The sequence below is a fragment of the Lactuca saligna genome, chromosome 8 (assembly GCF_052625555.1).
Source record: "Lactuca saligna cultivar CGN05327 chromosome 8, ASM5262555v1, whole genome shotgun sequence".
Classification (NCBI taxonomy): Eukaryota; Viridiplantae; Streptophyta; class Magnoliopsida; order Asterales; family Asteraceae; genus Lactuca; species Lactuca saligna.
The window spans coordinates 1,758,630-1,779,167 of NC_136424.1; the positions used below are offsets into that span (position 1 = coordinate 1,758,630).

Genomic DNA, 20,538 nt, shown 5'->3' on the forward strand with positions numbered 1-20,538 from the left:
TGGTTCCATCGACTGTCTCGTGCTCTACATACCCTTGGCTTTAAAGGATCTCACACCGATCCATCTCTCTTCATACTCTCGACTAAGGGTACACAGGTTTATATGTTGGTTTATGTTGATGATATTATTATTACGGGTAATAATCCAGGGGCTATTGATCACATTGTTCAGAGTCTTAGTTGGACTTTTTCCCTTCAAGACATGGGATCTCTCTCATATTTCCTTGGTGTTTTGGTTAACTATTGTGGCACTGATCTTTTCTTGTCCCAGCAACAATATATATTAGACATCTTGCAACATGCACGTCTTACTAATGTCAAACCTGCTAGCACTCCTCTTCCTACTGGCGCCTCTCTCACTCTTGGTGACAGTGCTCTTTTTGAAAACCTGGTTCGATATCGTCAAACAGTTGGGGCACTACAATATGTTACTTTATCCCGCCTGGACATTACTTATGCAGTCAACAAAGTTTGTCAATTCATGCATTCTCCAACTGTTAATCACTGGTCAGTGGTTAAACGGATTCTACGATAGCTTAAAGGCACTAGCAATTTTGGTTTATGTCTCACACCTTCACACGACACTACCATTCATGCTTATGGTGATGGTAACTCTCCTCTGCTAACTGCCTATTCTGATGCGGACTGGGCAGGGTGTCCGGATGACCAACGATCCACCAGGGGATATGGTATCTATCTTGGTAAGAATCTTGTTTCCTGGTCCGCAAGGAAACACAAGAATGTCTCTCGCTCATCCACTGGAGCCGAATACAAACTTGCCGATACTGTTGCTGAGGTTACTTGGCTTGAAACTTTACTTCGAGAACTATGCATTCCAGTCACGACAACACCAGTTCTATGGTGTGATAATATTGGTGCCACCAACCTGTCTGCTAATCCTGTTTTTCATGCTCGCACAAAACATGTTGAGGTCGATTTCCACTTTGTAAGAGAGAGAGAGAGAGAGAGAGAGAGTTGCAGCAAAGCGTCTCTCAGTCTAGTTTCTATCCACAAACGATCAGATTGCTGATATATTTACTAAACCATTATCTTCACAACGATTTGAAGGGTCACGGTCCAAGCTTAATGTTCGTACCCGACATTAGCTTGCGGGGGATATTAGACAAGATAATAGTAGTACAGGGACTAGATTGTAACTATATATATTATATATATCTGTTGTATATGTTACGTATGATAATATTAATTGATAATTAAGTTTGTGGCTGAAAGAGATTAATTAAACTTAAGGGACTGGAACTGTAATTATAAGATAATTACATTTGGGCTATGGATTACTTAATAATATATAAGTTGGAAGAATTCTATGGGGAAGCCCATTAGAAATCGTCCAAGAGATATACCAAAGGAATCCATGGGCTGCTCGGGGCTTAAGCAGTCAGATGAGGGTTTCCTAGTTTAAAACCCTAATGGCCTACATGTATAAATAGCACCCTTAGGCCCCAAAAAATGAGGTGATGAGATCCTCTAGGGTTTTGGATGATTTTGGGCAGCCTCCATTCTCCTTGTTCTTCATCCTCTTGCTCTTGGTGTTTGTGAACCATTAGAGGAGTGACATTTGTGACTCTAAGCTTTCTAAAGTCATTACAAGAAGGAATTGTGATTGTTATTGCTACATAACAATCAAGGTATGATCTAAACCATTATTCATATGTTATATTGATTATCATATACTAGATCTAGGGTTTATAGTCTTGGATGATTTGCATGTACAATAGAGAAACCTAGATCCAAGCATTAGGGTTTGTATGAGCACATAGGATGTTCTTATGGCTAAAACCCATCAGGTTAGGCACTTATAGCATGCGAGGCGCATCGGGCTGAAGGATGATATTAGTTTTACAGATTAGATAGCTATTTCTGAAACTTGTAAAATGTAATCGACATTTGATGATGAATAAAAGGTGTGTTTATTTATGAGTAAGGTGTTACTGTCTTTTGTCAATTATTTACTATTGTTTCATTTTTGCATGTTTTGACTTCTAGAATAAATTACTTTATTCAAACTTCCACAGTCGGTCATACGTCGGAAGTAGGTATGAACTAAGACTATCATGAATTGGGCTTGTAGACGACTAAAGGTGTTTAGCCATAGCAATGGTTGCTACAACATTCATGAGTACTCATAAGATCTGAGTATTAGAATAAACCCACACTCACTGGCATCACTTCATGGAATTTATCTCGAGTTATCGTGAGACGGTAATATCATATAAGTCTTCAAACCTAGAGATATGACTTGTTGCCTATGAGTTGATTATACATTGATTGTACGTAAATGTATTGGTAACTCGATGTCATAAAATGTGCCTCTGTGTATAATTCAACAAGTAGTAGAACAAGCATATGAGTCGAAGTTTATTTGTTCCTTCTTGGATTAGAAGCGATATCTGGGCCCCTCGATGATTTTGTGTTGACCCGTGTATCGGGCCCGGTCAGAACTAAGTTGATGTGTTCAGTTAAGTTCTATGTCGAACAAATCGGGAAATCGAGAAACAAACTGCTAGACAATAAGTAAGACATTGTTCCATGTATTTTCCCCGCTGATATCTAGAATAGAGGATTAAATGATCACTTATCTAAAATGACACTTCATAGTTCAACAAAGTTTTGAGAGTTATGATTGCCGGTTGGTTCCTGAAGTAATATAGGTAAATATAGTTATTAGACTTATCCAAGTGGGAGACTGTTGGATAAGGTGTCTAAGTCCATAACTTTATTTGGTATATACTTGCCCCGACCCGACATGGTCCATTTGGGTTGCACTTCACCCGAACTATTTATGGTTAAACCTGTGAGAATTGTATGTTTACGATTTGTTAATATATTATAAGTTATAATATATTAATATGAAATCAAAATGAGCTCACTCTTCAGGTCACATAGTTGTGGAAGAAGACCCCTCAAATCAACAGTATTGACCACTCTCTTCATCGCCATCTCGCTAATAAAACCTGCATCTTTGGTAACGATGCCCCCAAGGATCTTCACCCCCAAAGAAGTGTTGGATAAGGTGTCTAAGTCCATAACTTTATTTGGTATATACTTGACCGGACCCAGCATGGTCCATTTGGGTTGCACTTCACCCGAACTATTTATGGTTATACATGTAAGAATTGTATGTTTACAATTTGTTAATATATTATAAGTTATAATATATTAATATGAAATCATATTATTTAGTTAGTATTGATCATAAATTAAGTTAGAATTAATTTGGTGATAAAAAAGGTGACTAATTAAATATGGGCTCTTGTATTTAGATAAGTGTGGGCTAATACCCATTTGGAATGGGCTTGGCATGCATGGGAGTCCATGGATAGTCTATGGAGCTTTTAGCCCATGGATCCTTGGAAAGCAAGAGTCATGGGTATTAGGGTTTACATGGATGTAACCCTAATCCTCCACAATATATAAAGAAGCTTGTGATGCTTGAAATGACACTAGTTGTGTGTGTGCAAAGAGGTGGTCGATTTCTATAAGCAAGCATACACTCTCATAAGGTTCTTCCAAGTTTGTGGTGATTTGTGATTTCCATTTGAGGCATCCATATTATTGGTGCTAGGCTCTTAAACTTCAAGGAATCAACTCACAAATTGAAAGGTATGTACTTCTTCTATCCATTATGTTTAATGTTCCCCATGCCACGCTAGATAGGTTATGAACCTTGGAAAAATCAAAGTTGCATGTATTCATAGTAAAACGTAGATCCAAGGTTTTATGGTTGCATGAACACCTGAGGAGTGTCAGATTGCTCAAAACCCAAACAAGAAGGTCTCCCTATATCCATTGGAAATAAATCGGCACGAAGCTTCGTACCATCACATGAGGGCCAGAAAATCTCTGTTTTCTTGATGTTCAACTCAAAACCCAAGCCTAGACCATTCACCCGAATAATGTTCAACACTCACCTCCTCAAAATCCCCAATGCTAGTCTCATCTTCTATATACCAAGCATGGAGAGGGAGCTTACAATTTTCTCTAATTTTGTGCACAAGTTGGTGTAAAACGATGGTAAAAAGAAGAAGGCCGGTGGGGTCGCCTTGCTGCACCCCAGTAGCAAACCATATATGTTGGTCTCCGATATAAAGTCTCACATTTAACCGAACAAGAAATTCACCCACAAAGAAATAGAAGGACACTTCCTTTTAACCTCATGGAGCAAGGCTGATCTATCCACCAGGTTAAAGGCATTCGAGAAACCCATTGTAAGCATTGCAAGAGACCCATAAGTGTGGTGTTCACTCAACACCCTATTGGTAGGAGAAGAAGCTATACAAGTGAACAAGCCTTAAGATGAAGCTTAAGCTATGAAGAAATATTTAAATAGGAAGGAAAGGAAATGGCTCACTAACACACTGTTGGTGTGCACAAGAAGCATCCAAACTAAGCAAACTACATTATCTTGAACAATAAAGCTACAACAAGAGAAAAACTGGTTTGGGCATTTTATCAAAACACTTGGTGGGCAACAAAAATAGCTTCTTGGATTTTCATCTTCTTTCATTGAAACATCAACCTTCTAATCTAATATCTCACAAGGATCCAGAAATCAACAGAAATCAACCTTCTAATCTAAAAGTTAACTTAGTTAGTGTTTTATCCATGGATTCTAGCATTCCACCAGAGGATTGGATCGAGTATTTTCTACAAGCTAATTTACGCAGTAATCTTGCTGTTCGTGAATTGTTGAAACAATTGTTCCAAAGAGATTACTCATTTGAAAGTTGAACTCGAAATTTTGAAATCTTACCAAACATGGGACAATAACGGCGAGTTGAGGAAGTCGAAAGAAGATGTTGATGAGTTGAGGGCGAATTTGATAGATAAAGAAACCGAATTGAAATGTATTCTTGAGGATAATGAAGATTTTAATGCGAAACTGAAAAACTTGCGAGAAAACAAGGTGGGAAACGAGTAAAAAAAGAAATTGAAATCTAACAGTTGTTACAATTCTTTCCGAGAACATGTTGCCACGGGTCATGTTTGGGTGAGTGAAATTAGTCAAGTAACTAGAGGTAATTGATAAGTTTAGATGTTGTTAGAAAATTTATTACTGCTACATTTGTGTTTAATGGCATTAGATGAATCATTAACCCGTAAATGTCAACTAAACCCAGCTTTTCTCTTGTCTGTGAAATCTCAATTTGAGCGCTTGCTTCCTGCAGTCACTTCGGTCTTAGTATTGAGTTTTTGATTTTCTTTTAGTTTGTTTTAGAAATATTAGTTGCTTGACTTATTTTATTTTATTTCATTTGTTTAAAATTATTTCTCTTAATTTAATCAAATTAAATCATTTTTACCAACAACTACCTGATTCATCTTCATTTACGATAGATAGTCGTTATCGGTACGATATCTGGTCTTACGACTATATTTCTTGTACGATCTCGTATACTTGCGATTACATGTTTTCGTCAACAGCTAGTAAATAACAATTATGCACTAAAATACATATATTGGAAATTTTTGAAAGAAATATACAAACAAACTTTAATGATGATCATTCATTGGTTAGGAATGTATTTCCATGGTACATTTATTGTTGGTACTTTAACAAAAAAAATTACAATTTGAGATATTAAATATCCTTTTATTTTTTTCCAACTTATTTTTCTTTCCATTTAAAATGATTACAAGTGTTTTAAAATATTATTAATTTTATCAAAATATAATATTTTTTAACATTTCATATGGATGAGAAGATATGTTTGAAGAAAATGAAGGATGATATTTAATTTCTCTTCATATTTCTTTGATGACTAGTCATTGATTACTAATATAATATCATATCTTTTAGTCATTTGAAAATTTTGATTTGTTTAATATAAACCATTTAACAAAAACTTTTTTCTTTTTCCTAACATGCATAACTTCTTTAATTTGGAGACCAAAGGATTTTATGTTAGAATTTAAGAACTTTTGAGCAAACGATAGATGATTTATCATATAGTGTAACAATGTAAAAAAATCAATTTACATAGTTCACACAATTAGAGTGATCGCCTACATCTACAGATGAACACAAGTGAGAGATTTTATTGATTTTGCAAAGACTTTATGATACATTATTATATATATATATATATATATATATATATATATATATATATATATATATATATACTAATAAAAGAGTAGTCATTTTGCCAAGTGTCATAATATTAGAATTCCTAATTAATATGATGCTACTTGTCATTCTATTAATTATTTATTTTAAATTCATTAAACCCCCTAATTAATGTGATGTTATTTGTCAATCTATTTATTCTTTATTTTAAATTTTAAATTTTATATTATTGTTTTCATTAGTTCACAAATAAAAAGAGTTTAATATATGATAAATTAATTCCATATATTTATTTGAATCAATAATTATAATTTTACATAACTAATAAAAAAATCACTTAATTAACAATGTATTTAAAATTTTATATAAAATAATTGATTAATAATTTTGAATTTTTTATCATGAATATTTAATTAATTTTGTAACCGTGGTTTCCACGGGTTATAAACTAGTATATATATATATATATATATATATATATATATATATATATATATATATATATATATATATATATATATATATATTCTCTTCTAATAAAACAGTACATTAAATGACACGTGGCACCTCCTTAATCCCTCTGTCTTTGCTTTTCCCGCTCATATCATCTATGTGAAATTCCTACTTTGCCCTTATGTAGTCATTCCACTCAAATGTTGTAGAATACACCGATCCCATTCCGACCTCGATATGTGGAATCGCCTTGCGCCATATGTACTGAGATTGTTCGGGAGACATGGTCCAAGCCCGGTACTTGTAGAACTCGGTGTATTCTTCAAATTCTCATTGCAATCAATCCCATAATATCAGCAAATCATATAATCTTTAACCGATCATCAAGCATAATCCCATTAAATCAGGAAGATCACACCATATCTATTGATCTAAACCCTAATCCTCACAAACTTTCTCTGGATTTAGGCTTTACAATATTGAATCAACCACCACCAAGCTCCACCGCCTCCACCTTTTCATCTGGTTTATCTCTCTTCTCTTTTTCTTCGACAACAAATGAATGTACAAGTAAGCTTAAATTTTGATTTTTTGTTTCTTCTTTCTCTCTCTCTCTCTCTCTCTCTCTCTCTCGCCTCTCTCTTTCAGGTATGTTTTGATGAGAAGGGTTATGTTGGACTTCTGTGAGTTGATTCCACGCCTTTTTTGTTTCCGCAATCGACAGGTTCCGCTACTTCTTCTATTGCTGCATGTCTCACTTTTCAGGTTAGGGCTCGCCTCCCCCATGTCGTTGTTTGAAGCAACCAGAACTCCCAAAAGAAACAATCGGAGAATACCTTCATGTTCATCCATAACATGGCGTTTGAATTACTTCATTATCATCCTTGCCCCTGTATATTTCTACACTTCAAATGTCCACTGGTAATCCAAGCCATCTTGAGACTTTAACATCGCTTCCAATTTATTGATTTCTATTTCATTTTTTGTTTTTAGTTCATAAACATTGTAATGTTTAAATCGGAACGCTCTCATATTCTTTTGTTTTCTGCTTTGGTTGAATCACCTTAGTCCTTTTTTTTTTATGATCCAAGGTTTCAATTTATTCATCTCTCTCTAAGTTAGATCAAACCGTAAACCCTAGAAATCACTTTCTCCATTTAGCCACCCAATGTTCTTCATCTTTCTTCTTCCTGATTACCAACCCTAACCCTCTGTTGCGTTTTCTTACAAGCCTTCAAGTTTAATCTAATCCTCAAATGTATACCATTGCATGTGGATGTACGTTTTATCACTTACATTCTTTTTATTTTTTGAGGAATTTTCTGCTGTCAGTTTTTTGATTTCCTTTACGTGAAGTTATGCTCTACTCTGTCTCTTCTTTTCACAATTTCTGTATTGAAACATAAATATAAAAATTCAGAACCTCTGTTATTCCAAATGGATACCGTTACAAATTTATGGGACAATTGTTTCACCCAGTGATTTTTCTCTTAGGTCCTACCAGGATGTTGTTGCTAGAAAAGAAATTAAGAACAGAGATGAACAGTCATGTCATAGAAGAAAATTGAAGTATGTCTAAACCTTAAAAGGAAATATCTAAAGTTTCATGGCTATAAAGATTCTGTTTTTTTAGTTACAAAAGGATTCACTTCTTCTCCTCCATACCCATAGTACACTTGCTCTATTTATACCTAGAAATTTCTTGAATTTATACCTTTCATGAAAACAATTTGTCCCCTGGAGTCAATCTATATCTTCCACAGGGGTGTTTTGAAAAAATGTTATCCATTTATAACCCTAATTTGTTTCTGTTATTACTCTTTGCAGGTGTCCAGCTTGCAAAAATTATAGGGTACTTATATGTTTTCTTCACAATCTTAATATTTGTGATGCATTGCTTAATCTTTTAGCTTTAATTTCACAGCCCTAATATGAAAAGGTTGCTAGGCTTTTCAATGGAGCCAGTGATGTTTCATCCAGGGATTATATTAATGACACGAGTAGATTGTGCCAATAAGGTAAGGTTACACTTGTTCATTCTTAATATTTTCATTAAGTCCCTTAATTATTATATGGATTAGCAACAAATTCCTTTTTTATCCATGTTTGGCAGCACAGATAAACACTAATCTATGCGATAAATTCTCTATTAGTCACTACCCTTCACTATTTTGGGGCCCACCTTCTAAATTTGTGGGTGGTAACTGGAATGGGAAAGATGAAAAAAGTAAAATTGTTTCTATTGAAGATGGAAGAACTTCTGATCGTTTACTTAAATGGATTAATACACAATTAGGAAGGTATACAAGCGTTAAGAAGCTATATTGTTTTGTGTATACAATGTTGATGAGTTTCTAATTTGAAGTACATGTTTTACTTTTTTACGTAGTTCATATAAATTGGAAGATGAAAAGTTTGAAAATGATGAGCTTCTTCAATCAAACTTCTCAGACCCTGGACAGATTTGAATCAATTCTTCATTTTTCTATAAAAATAAGAACAGTGACGAGTATGCAAATTTACTTGATTAGGAATATGATGAGTATGAAAATTATCACACTAAAAGTATTTTGTGTTCATGTTATGTTTATGTCATTTAATGTCTCCCTTAATCTCATTTTTATGAATGTAAGGCTTTTGATTGGTATTATTTTGACCAGAATACCCTTATTTTTCATAACTTATATCATATGCTTAAACAAATTATAATAACAAAATTCATTTGAACATCTCTGTTAATTGATTTCTTCAAAGTAGGTTGCAGCCATGAAATTTATGCCTAATCAATGAATGATCTAGGAGGTCTGGAGTAGCGTTTTTCAGCCGTATTGCACCCATTGCTTCTACAGTTAGTGGAGCATTTAGGTAATTTCTCTTTGAACTAATTCTTGAACGTCCCCCTAAGTAAAAAAATACAAATTACATGTAATAACAAAAAAAGTTTTTTGTTAATCATATTGACCATGCTATTTTATTTTTAACTATTACATATTTATTTTTATGGTTTTTGGTTTAACTTTAAACAACTACTATGAAATGGGCTTGGTTTAATGGAACAAGGTCTACTTGCTTAAATGTTGTAGCTCTATATTGTATAAAAGTAGTAGATAATTGCAACTGAATGGTAGTAAAAATCTATTGTTAATTTATGTTCTTGAACATTTTTCACTACTTCTTGGTTTTGGTTATGAGTTGGGAGATGTCACCGGTAAGGATTTGAATGCTGATAAGCTCACTGAGAAAAACATTTGTTATCATTTATTAAATTACAATCTATCTATGGTATAATAATTACAATTATTCGTCTCTACACATTATAGCAATAAACTTTTGAAATGGCAATGAATTTTGGCAATCTCTTCAAAAAGAGTACCAAAATAGCACCAGAACTAAAACCTTCATGAGAATATGCCATTATAGCAAACAATTTTGGTAAACCCACTAGAATTTTGCAATGAACTTCGAATAAAACCCCAAAGATGTTACCAACTAGCAAGCTTATGGGAGGGCAATTAAAACCATGACAAAACAACACCTAATAGTAAGTCTTGGATTTTAGGAAATCCGCTAGAGATCAAAATGAATTTGTTTAAACAGTCTACCATCAATAGTAATGAACTTTAGGAAATCCCCTGCCAACATTAAGAAATTAATTTGTTTTATATTAAAGCATTATACTTTCAACAGTATTTTTTAAGGCATTGTTGTTTGCAAAAGGTTTTTACATTAAATTCATTTCTTTTTTGTTAAAGCTTGGTCATATATATGAGATTAAGAAAAATGGGATCACAAATAGCTAGGAGTCACAGAACATAGAAGTACATACATAAATTACTTATTTCCTGTTTTCCTAATTTATACCTAGGAATAAGAGTAATTCCAATGGGTGAAGATTTAGGAGTTATATCAACGAAATAAACAGACAACTAATAATATCAATGGAATCACAAACTTTAACAAATATTAGATCCCACAAAAAATATTGTTTGTTAACGAATAAACTTAGACGACGGTATGTTTTTCCATTCTTGGCTCCACCATATTACATTTCATAAATAAGTATCGAATTATCTTTTATATGAATCTAGTCATTTTATAGCTAATGGTAATTAGTAGGAGTATTTTCAAAAGAGAAAGTTAGTAATATAATATTAGTTATTTATGACAAATATAATAAACTTTATAATAAACTTACAGATGAAAGTCTTTATAAATTAATAATTTTTTACAAAACTTTGATTGCTTATTACAATTTTAAATTATCAATAATATTTTTCTTTTTAACTGTGGTTTCCTTTGGATCCGTCTCAATCTTGCTGGAGGGTATTTTCAGCATATATATGTCTTGTTGCTTCTTCTTTCAAATTTTATGCAAGTTAAGATTTGTTGCTACTCTCTTTAATTGGTTCTCATAGATGCTTAAATGAAAGTTCATGACTCAAGTTAGAAAGACGTCAAGTTTTTGTACCATATTTATTATAAGTCGTTCACACAAATAATTTATTTATTTTTTATAAGTTAACTTTCTTATAATTTTTTTTCTAAGAGATGTTTTGAAGGAGTATTTTTTTTTACGAAGACAATGTTTCTTTTGGTTTTGCAGATGGTTATATTATGTGTGCTGATTTGAAAACACAAAAAAGTATTAAAAGCACAAGTGGGTTTGGAACTTAAATGTAACTATATCATTATCTTTGAATATTTTTTAATTAATAATGGACGATACTGGCAAAATTGGTAATAATCAAGTTAGTTTTTTTAATTGTAGTCGAATAGTAAGTACTTAGCATGTTGTTAGTTTTGTATATACTACAGGCCATTATTTATATAAAATATTATAATTATAATATTGTCGATTTCTGAACTTATATAAGAGAAACCCTTGTATCTTTATTATATATTCGGTACGAAAGGCAATAAAAACGCTTACAATAATCTAGAGATATAGTCATTTAATATATTGATTACTTATAAAATATTAGCAAAAGTTGCTCATCTTTAATTTACCAATAATCCACAATTATATGATGCCATTTTATAAAGGAAATTCTTCTTTTCGTAAAATCATTATTAAAAAGAAATAAATGGAAGAGGTATCTTATAATGAAAGAAAAAAGATGGAGACAGGGGAGTTATAGATTTATTGGGATGGTAAGTTACAATAGGAAAAATGATGTTTTAGCCAACAAACTTTTTTTCTTCCCACGCGTTCTCGTGTGGTTGATCTTACAACCCGTATATGTTCAATAAGAATCATACACCAAAAGTAAGTGTTTAATAAGAATAAAACCTTTTCTACAACCCACGCGTTTGTTTTCTGAGTGATATTATGTTGCATCATACAAACTCATGCGTTTTATAAAATAGGGGTATTTACATGTGTAATTAAATACTTACAAATTACAAAGTTATTAAAAAAATACAACATTACAACGCATAAGTTTTTCTAAATTAATAATATATTACTTTATTATATAGTCAATTTTTTAATTCTATTTAAAATTATCACCCGTGGGTTCCACGGGTTTTAACCTAGTATATATATATATATATATATATATATATATATATATATATATATATATATATATATATATATATATATATATATATATATAGGGGAGGGTTCATGCGAAAATGCAAATAATTTGCGAAAACGCAAAAACAAGAAAACCATATGATATTATGTCACCTCAACATTATATTTTGGAAAATAATTCATCCAAACTTTGAAATACATGATGATAATCGATGATAGATGATAGACTATTTCATATTAGCAAAGTATGATTTTTAACATTTTTATTATGAAACCATGAATTTAAAAATGATTAAGGACGTGAAAAAAATATAATTATAAAAACCGTCTTTAAATCTATATTATCATAACACCATCTAATGTAAACTTACTATCTTTAATTTATTGCTAATAAAATTATTTTTTTATAGTACATGTATCTAATTTTCATAAGATAAAAGCTGTTTTCGCATTTTCGCAGGATATTTATATTTTCGTATGAACTTACTTCTATATATATATATATATATATATATATATATATATATATATATATATATATATATATATATATATATATATATACCTTAATAAATGAAAATGACTTTGCCACATGTCCTTCTCTCATAAAATTAGCCACATGTCATTTTGTCATAATTTGAAATATATATTTATTTTCCACTTGTCATTACTTTAATTTTCATTTTCAATATATCATTAATTTAGTTTCCATAAATTAAACTTACCATAATGATTATTAATTTCAAATTTTAAATTTTAAATTTTAAATAAATTTATAATTTAAACCTTTATGTTTAACATTTTGTTATAATTAACCCGTTTAATACACACTAAACACATAATCTAAATTTATTTATTTTTTGCATGTTTTTTTCTCATAATTTTCACTTATTTCAATTTAAAATTCAAATAAAATTTCTTGGCACTTAACATTTTGTTTTAATCAACCCGTATAATATACGGATCTCACAACTAGTATATATATATATATATATATATATATATATATATATATATATATATATATACCTTAATAAATGAAAATGACTTTGCCACGTGTCCTTCTCTCATAAAATTAGCTACATGTCATTTTGTCATAATTTGAGATATATATTTATTTTCCACTTGTCATTACTTTAATTTTCATTTTCAATATATCATTAATTTAGTTTCCATAAATTAAACTTACCATAATGATTATTAATTTCAAAATTTAAATTTTAAATTTTAAATAAATTTATAATTTAAACCTTTATATTTAACATTTTGTTATAATTAACCCGTTTAATACACACTAAACACATAATCTAAATTTATTTATTTTTTGCATGTTTTTTTCTCATAATTTTCACTTATTTCAATTTCAAATTCAAATAAAATTTCTTGGCACTTAACATTTTGTTTTAATCAACCCGTATAATATACGGATCTCACAACTAGTATATATATATATATATATATATATATATATATATATATATATATATATATATATATATATATATATATATATATATATATATATATATATATATATATATATATATATATATATATATATACACCCTAATCTGACAATTTTGGCAGGAGACATTCTATTAGCCCCTTCCAATCGATGTAATGTATCCCGCCAATACCATCTAAGTGAATTTCGATATTACCCTTTTCTTCCTTTCTTCCCGAGCCCTACCGTTCGGTTTCCTCCTCTCCACACTTAAATCAAATTCAAAATTCAAATGGGAATCCTATAAATCAGCAATAAATCATCCACAAAATCAATTTATTACCTCCTTTTTAATCTTATAGAGACTACTAAGAACGAGAATCGATTTTGCTCATGAAATTGTACATGGAATGTGATTAGGTTTTCAAAAATCTCTCCTTCAAACCCCCTGGTGCTTGAAGTTCTTCAGATCGATGCAATACGAACGGAGTTAGATGTGCCGATGGGATCAAATCGGAATGGAGATTCCAGAAAATTCAATTGGAATACTATGATCGTGATACCTGCCGTCTTTTCTTGGTCGGCATTTTTCCTCATGAACTCTTTCAACTCATTGTAAGCGAACCGAAATCCTTTCTCTTTTTATGCCAGACAAGTCAATTGGTATTCAATTCTTTATGTAGTTTTATCGGATATGAAATTCCAATATTTTTTGGTCTGCGATTGTTGAGTTACTCCTTCCTACATCACTAATTAATGCCCATTCCTCCATTCCTTTTAAAGACACACAATAAAGAAGAAACCCCAACCTGTAAGCAGCTTCCTCCTATAAAAAGTAAGGTATTCAATTATGTTTTAACAAGTATGGAAACTCTTATTTTCTTAATTAACATATTAAAAAAATTATTAAGGGAAACTGGAATTAACGTGGTTATTAATCATACTTGGATCTTTTTTCTAGGTTGGAGACGTATTACTTTTATATCTGTGATCTCTTTGATTGGAAATTGAGACAAATGTCAAAGAAACTGAAAGGAGCAAACCTAAATGTCACCAATCGTGTGCATTATAGAAAAAAATCAACATGGTAATTTGTTGGCTTCTTTTCATTCACATCTTGATTTTTCGTTTCAAATAGCCATTGATTTTCTATCTTAGGCTTAGGCTAGTTTTGAATGAAACCGATAAGATTTTTATAGCAAGGTTGAAACAGTTCACTTGTGATTTTTTTTTTTTGTTTTTTTTGTTTTTATTATATAATATCTTATGTATGCTTTCGGTACATTTGGTTTTATTGTTATATTAGTTAAGACACAGTGAAATTTATTCAGATATGTTTATTATGAATGCAAGGATGTCATTCAACAATAGGCATGGAAAAATCTCTGTGATCGATATTCTATGGATGTTGTTGCAGTGATGAAAGATAAGTTGATCCATCGGTTAATTAGAGGAAACATTACAAGTTAATTACGGATGCATTTGTGGATATATTGAAGTTACAATGGTTTTATGTATACATTGGTAATATTTACATATCCTTTAAATGTGTTTAAGGTTTTAATTAACAAAGAAATTTGATTGATTGTTATATACGTTAGAAATAAGATCTATTGTCATATCAAATAAACTTTAATTTCAATAGTTTTGTATCTTAGTTGTTGAAAAATCTGATTTGCTAGATTATGTTAAAACTTTCATTTGATATTTTAAGCTAAAGTTAATTTTTAGAAACTTTATGAACCTTTTAAGGATTTGTGCATGAATGGTAGTAATTTATATATTTTAAGTTGAAGTTCAGTTTTTATTGGACATGATAGTTTTTATTTTAAAAAAATATTGGTTTCTTAATTTGTATTTGATTTGGGATAGGTTTTTGTTGGCAGTCACTTGATGAGTTGGTGGGGATGACATATAAATTCTTATAGCGAAACTTGTCCATGTGTCAATCATTGTTGCGTTTCTTCCTCTGATTCTGGTTATCTCACCATTTTTTGTGATTTTTGCAAGGTAAGTTTATTTTCAATTTAAGGATTCAAGTAATTTAATCATGTGTTTTATTTTAAATTTTTGGAGATTTTGCTTGTCACATATGGAAGAGATTAGGTGAAGGGATGTCTCTAAAAAAGATCTAGCACTAATATAATGACCTTTTGGCCAAAATTAATATTGGTTTCTTAAAAATAATGTGTGCTTTTTTTATGACATGAATCAAAATGCTTGATAAGAATCGGAAAAGAAGCACTTATATAATGACATTTTGTGTGGTAAAATAGTAATTTTGGCCAAAATCAATATGATTTTCTTAAAAATAGTTTGTGCTTTTTTTTTTTTATGACATTAATCAAATAGCTTGAGAAGAAGAGGAAAAGAAGCAGCCATTGATGTAGAAAAACTCCAAAGACCAGAAGAGTCAGGTATCATATGTTTTTCCAAGTTTAAATAATTTTATGATTTACCAACATAGCAACAAAATTTGAATTACAAGGAATGTTTTGTTTTTCTTTAATTTCGCTTCATTAATATGTTTCCTTTGCAACTTTTCTTGGAAATCTATATATATTATTTTGTGTAGTATGTTGGTCCATGGATGATCTCATGATCATTTGGCTACCCGTTCTAGACATATATTCCTACATGGATTTTTTCCATTGAAGTTATGTTCTTGATTATTATAACACACCTATAACATCATAAAAAATATTTGTGAAGAGACTAAATAACATTCTGGAATTTACCAAATAGAACATACTAATATGTGCATTTGATAGAATTTTGGATTTGCTATGTAAGTCTTTCCATCTTACTATTGCGACGACAAAGCTTTACTAGCACCTTATTTAGAACTTCCAAAATTTTATAATTATAATTTTATTTTTGCATTATTTTCTTCATGATCAAAGTATGTTATCACTATACCATTTCCTTTATGTTTTAGTATTGACATTTCTGAGACCGATGGAAATTGTAATGAGCAAATAAACCTTCGAGTGAAGGCTGAAACTATGGAAAAATTCTAAGTCTTTTGGGAAAAATGACATTTTCTCTCATGAGGTTCTACTTGACAGGTAGAGACTCTTACCTCAATGTTAAAAACTACACTACCCATTAACATACTTTACATGTACCTTTTAATGTAATCCACAACAATAGGTACATACTCTTCGTACCTTTTTATGTTCCTTTTAATATGATTAACAAAAATAGGTATGGTTGACCTTTTGATTTTGAAATTTATATTAAATTTTGGGCATTATTGACATTGAGATCCATGGTAAATGATTGTCTTTTTTATGTTCAGGGTCTGGTGATGCTTCTAGGATATATGTTCCTCATTTAGGACAATTTGTCTGAATCGAATCCAGGTAAATTGTTGCTTTATACTAGACATTGTGCTAATGATTTTTTTAGTAAAGATTAAATAATATGCATAATGTTCTTTTATACATGCCCGTGTGGCCGTATTAAGAGTCCCCACTAAATTTGGATGAGTAGAAATTAATATGTCCATGTCGGTCATGATTCCTTAAAAGCTAACAAAGATCCAAAACAACAACTACCACAAAGATGATGTTGTCGATCAGGTTTATGCCCATGAGGTTCATTTGATTCCAAAATCCAAAGTTATATTTGAGTATGAAAGTGTACGTTGAAAATACTATTATCATGGATAGTGTTGGCGACCATGAAGTGCAATTATAAATGTCAATGTATCTTAATTTATTCATTTGCTATAATGCCTTACATTCATTTAGTTGTATACAATTTTGTACTTTCAGTTTCTTTATTTTTACTATTAGGGCATTATACTTCAAAAAATCAAAATTTTTATAGGATTTGTATTTCAAATGAAAGGGGCATATAAATACAGCAAATGAATTGCAACATGTTTCCATTTATTTATTTAACTTATGCTTAATATGTTCTTTATAAGTTGCAATGTCTACCTCTACCTATTCTAATATGCAAACATAAAATTGTAACATGTCCATTTTCTAGCATGTCTCTTTGACATGTAGTATTTTCTATGATTTCTAACTATCTATTGATCTAGAAAACATGTATCTCGTTTTCTTGTTGCACCTCACCTCGTATCTGAGTCCAACCTCCTCCTATGTCAATCAATCACATCTTCAACATATTTACACAATTTGTCACTTAATCCAATTCCGTTGACGTTCTTTGATGATAAATGAAGTTGTAGCAACTCACTTTTGAATTAGCAAATCTGAATGGGAAATAATCCAATCGCTCAATGTGTCTACACACCTTTGGTTACTTTCGCTCTAATTTAAGTTTGGTTCATTCTATAAATCACCGTCCATACTTTAATTTAATATTGTTGTATTTTAATCAAAAATCTAGATTACGATATTTTAGGCTTATATTAAATTTACTTTTTAGCAATAATTATTGATTTCATTGTTCGGCTATAAAAGATAATTTATATGAGAGATATAAACGATGAATAGTCTAGAATTGTAGCTTTTGTAGATTAATTAATGATAGATGTAGACTATCATATTTCTTAAAGCATGTCATTCTTATAAAATTTAATGGCTAAAAATGTGTTACTTTTATGGAAAAATATGTTACTTAATAGTTATAAATTTTGTTAGAATATATATATATATATATATATATATATATATATATATATATATATATATATATATATATATATATATATATATAATCAGTCTCTAGAAGTATGTTAGATGTTGGAAATTAATCAATTCTACCATAATTATTCTTTCGGAATCAACTATATGTATTGTTTACTAGATTTACAAATTTTTGAAAGAATTAAGTTGATAAAATTCTTGTTGTGGTACATTGCTTACATAGTTTTTTTTTTTAATATGGGTTTAGGTTTTAAAATGGTTGTCATTGATGTGGAATCAAGTTCAAGAACATACAACCAGGTATAAGAGAAATGTTTGGAATTGAGTTCAAGAACAAAAATATTCTACGAAAAATTACATTGTTACGATAATACATTACATTTTCGTAAGATTAGTTGGAATCAAGCCGATTATTTTGACCATTCAAAAAGATCAAGTGTATTTGTTCAAGTATTGTATATTTAAGAATACTATTTTTTTAAGAATTTTATTCATTTGTTATGAAATTCTATTAAAATTTGTATAATTATATTAATATGTATAAGACTATTATTCTGTATAAATATATATTTAAGTTCGGATTTCTATAAATATATAAGAATATTGATTTTATTCAACTAAGAATTTTGTTATTCTTCAATAACATTGTAACATAATAACATTCTGATACAAAATTTCCATAGAATATTATTCTAACAAAATAACATTCTTACAAAACAAAATCGATTATACTTATAAATTTTCAATTGAATTAATTTTAAAAAAATCAGATTTTTTTTAAATCAATAGATTTATTTTTTAAATTTATGTTAGCTGACTAAAATACTTTTATTGTGAAATTAGATCATAATTTTCAATTATTTTTAATTTAACAATCTTAATTATTTTCTTAAAATAACTAAAATGATTGGTCTAAAATCAACCTTACATCCATACAATAAATAGTTAGAATACAATATTCTAGCCCTATATATATATATATATATATATATATATATATATATATATATATATATATATATATATATATATATATATATATATTATATATATATATATATATATATAATGCATAAAAAAATACTTAGAGATCACAAATATTATTCTTGAGTTTATATTCTTAAAAATCCCAACTTTTTATCTAATTTCGTTGAAATTTTTTTTTGAAAGAAAAACCAAAAATAAATAAAAATTAAAAATCGATTTATAATTTTTTTTTTAGCAAATTTATAAAAAAAAAAAGTTGTGATTTTTAATAATATAAAAATTAAAAAAAAAAAAAGTATATATGTGATCTCTAAGTATTTTTTTACACATTTTTATGATAATTAAATTTTTTTTTAGGGTTTTTTTGTTTTACATATAACTAATTCACTCATCTCTATTACACGGATGAAACACGTCAGCAAAAAATTGATTTGTAATATCTGTTGCCTAATTTATTACAATAAATATTTAATTTATTTTATAATCATGGTTCCCACGGGTATTAACCTAATATATATATATATATATATATATATATATATATATATATATATATATATATATATATATATATATATATAGACACACACTACGTTTGTTAACCTAAAAACTATAGGCGAAACAAAAAATTTTGACAAATCTAGCACATGGGTGGGACCCATGTTTGGTTTGTCCAAAGAGTATAAGATTAAAAAGTGAATCTCTCCGCAATTTAACATTTTAAGTTTTTACTTCTCCTTTACTGATAAACTTGAAGTCATCATGCTAGATTATAAACCTAGATCTTTATGTGTTTTAACTTGAAATTGTGATCTCTTAATGCGGAAAAATGAATCTTCAATAAAATGCATCAAGTATGGTTGTGTTTTCTGTAAAAATAAAAAAAATTAAAAAAAAAAAAAAAAAAAAAAAAAAAAACTAACCACGGTCTCGTATTATACAACTATATTTTCATTTCGTATCATATATATATTTCGTATCATATATATGTTAAAATGACTAAAAATAGCCTATGCAGTTGATAGTTGACAAATAACATAAAACAATTTAATGTGATATTTAATACAATAAGTACAACATAGGTTTGTTCCAATATCTATTAAATATCATCATTGAATGCTTGAAAAGCTTCCAGAATATACATAAAATGCCTATAACACCCACACGAATTCAAGCAAGTATAATTTATCTAAAAAATTTGGTACATGTATTGTAGCAACATATAGTTATTTAATCGAAACATATCCCCCAACCTCATTGTTGTGACCCCTATTCGTTTCTCTTGGAACTTTCTTTGTTCTCGATTGATATTTATCTACAATGTTGAAGGCTACTCGTAGTGATAGAGATGGGGCAAATGTCTTAAAAAGTACAATCAAAGTTATGGTTATCGATCATAA

The 20,538-nt window shown here is 29.6% G+C and overlaps 1 long non-coding RNA gene across 7 annotated transcripts; it reads left to right on the forward strand.

Moving 5' to 3' along the window:
- The first annotated feature begins 13,676 nt into the window (after positions 1-13,676).
- Positions 13,677-18,597, forward strand: LOC145013353 (uncharacterized). Of its 7 annotated transcripts, none has more exons than XR_013664941.1 (8): positions 13,677-14,141; positions 14,310-14,366; positions 14,488-14,613; positions 14,880-15,050; positions 15,413-15,536; positions 15,879-15,943; positions 16,465-16,891; positions 18,399-18,597. It is a non-coding gene; the product is annotated as an uncharacterized LOC145013353 (long non-coding RNA). The 7 variants fall into 7 exon arrangements; XR_013664937.1 differs by having other exon boundaries at positions 14,310-14,361; XR_013664939.1 differs by having other exon boundaries at positions 13,677-14,366.
- The last annotated feature ends 1,941 nt before the right edge of the window (positions 18,598-20,538 follow it).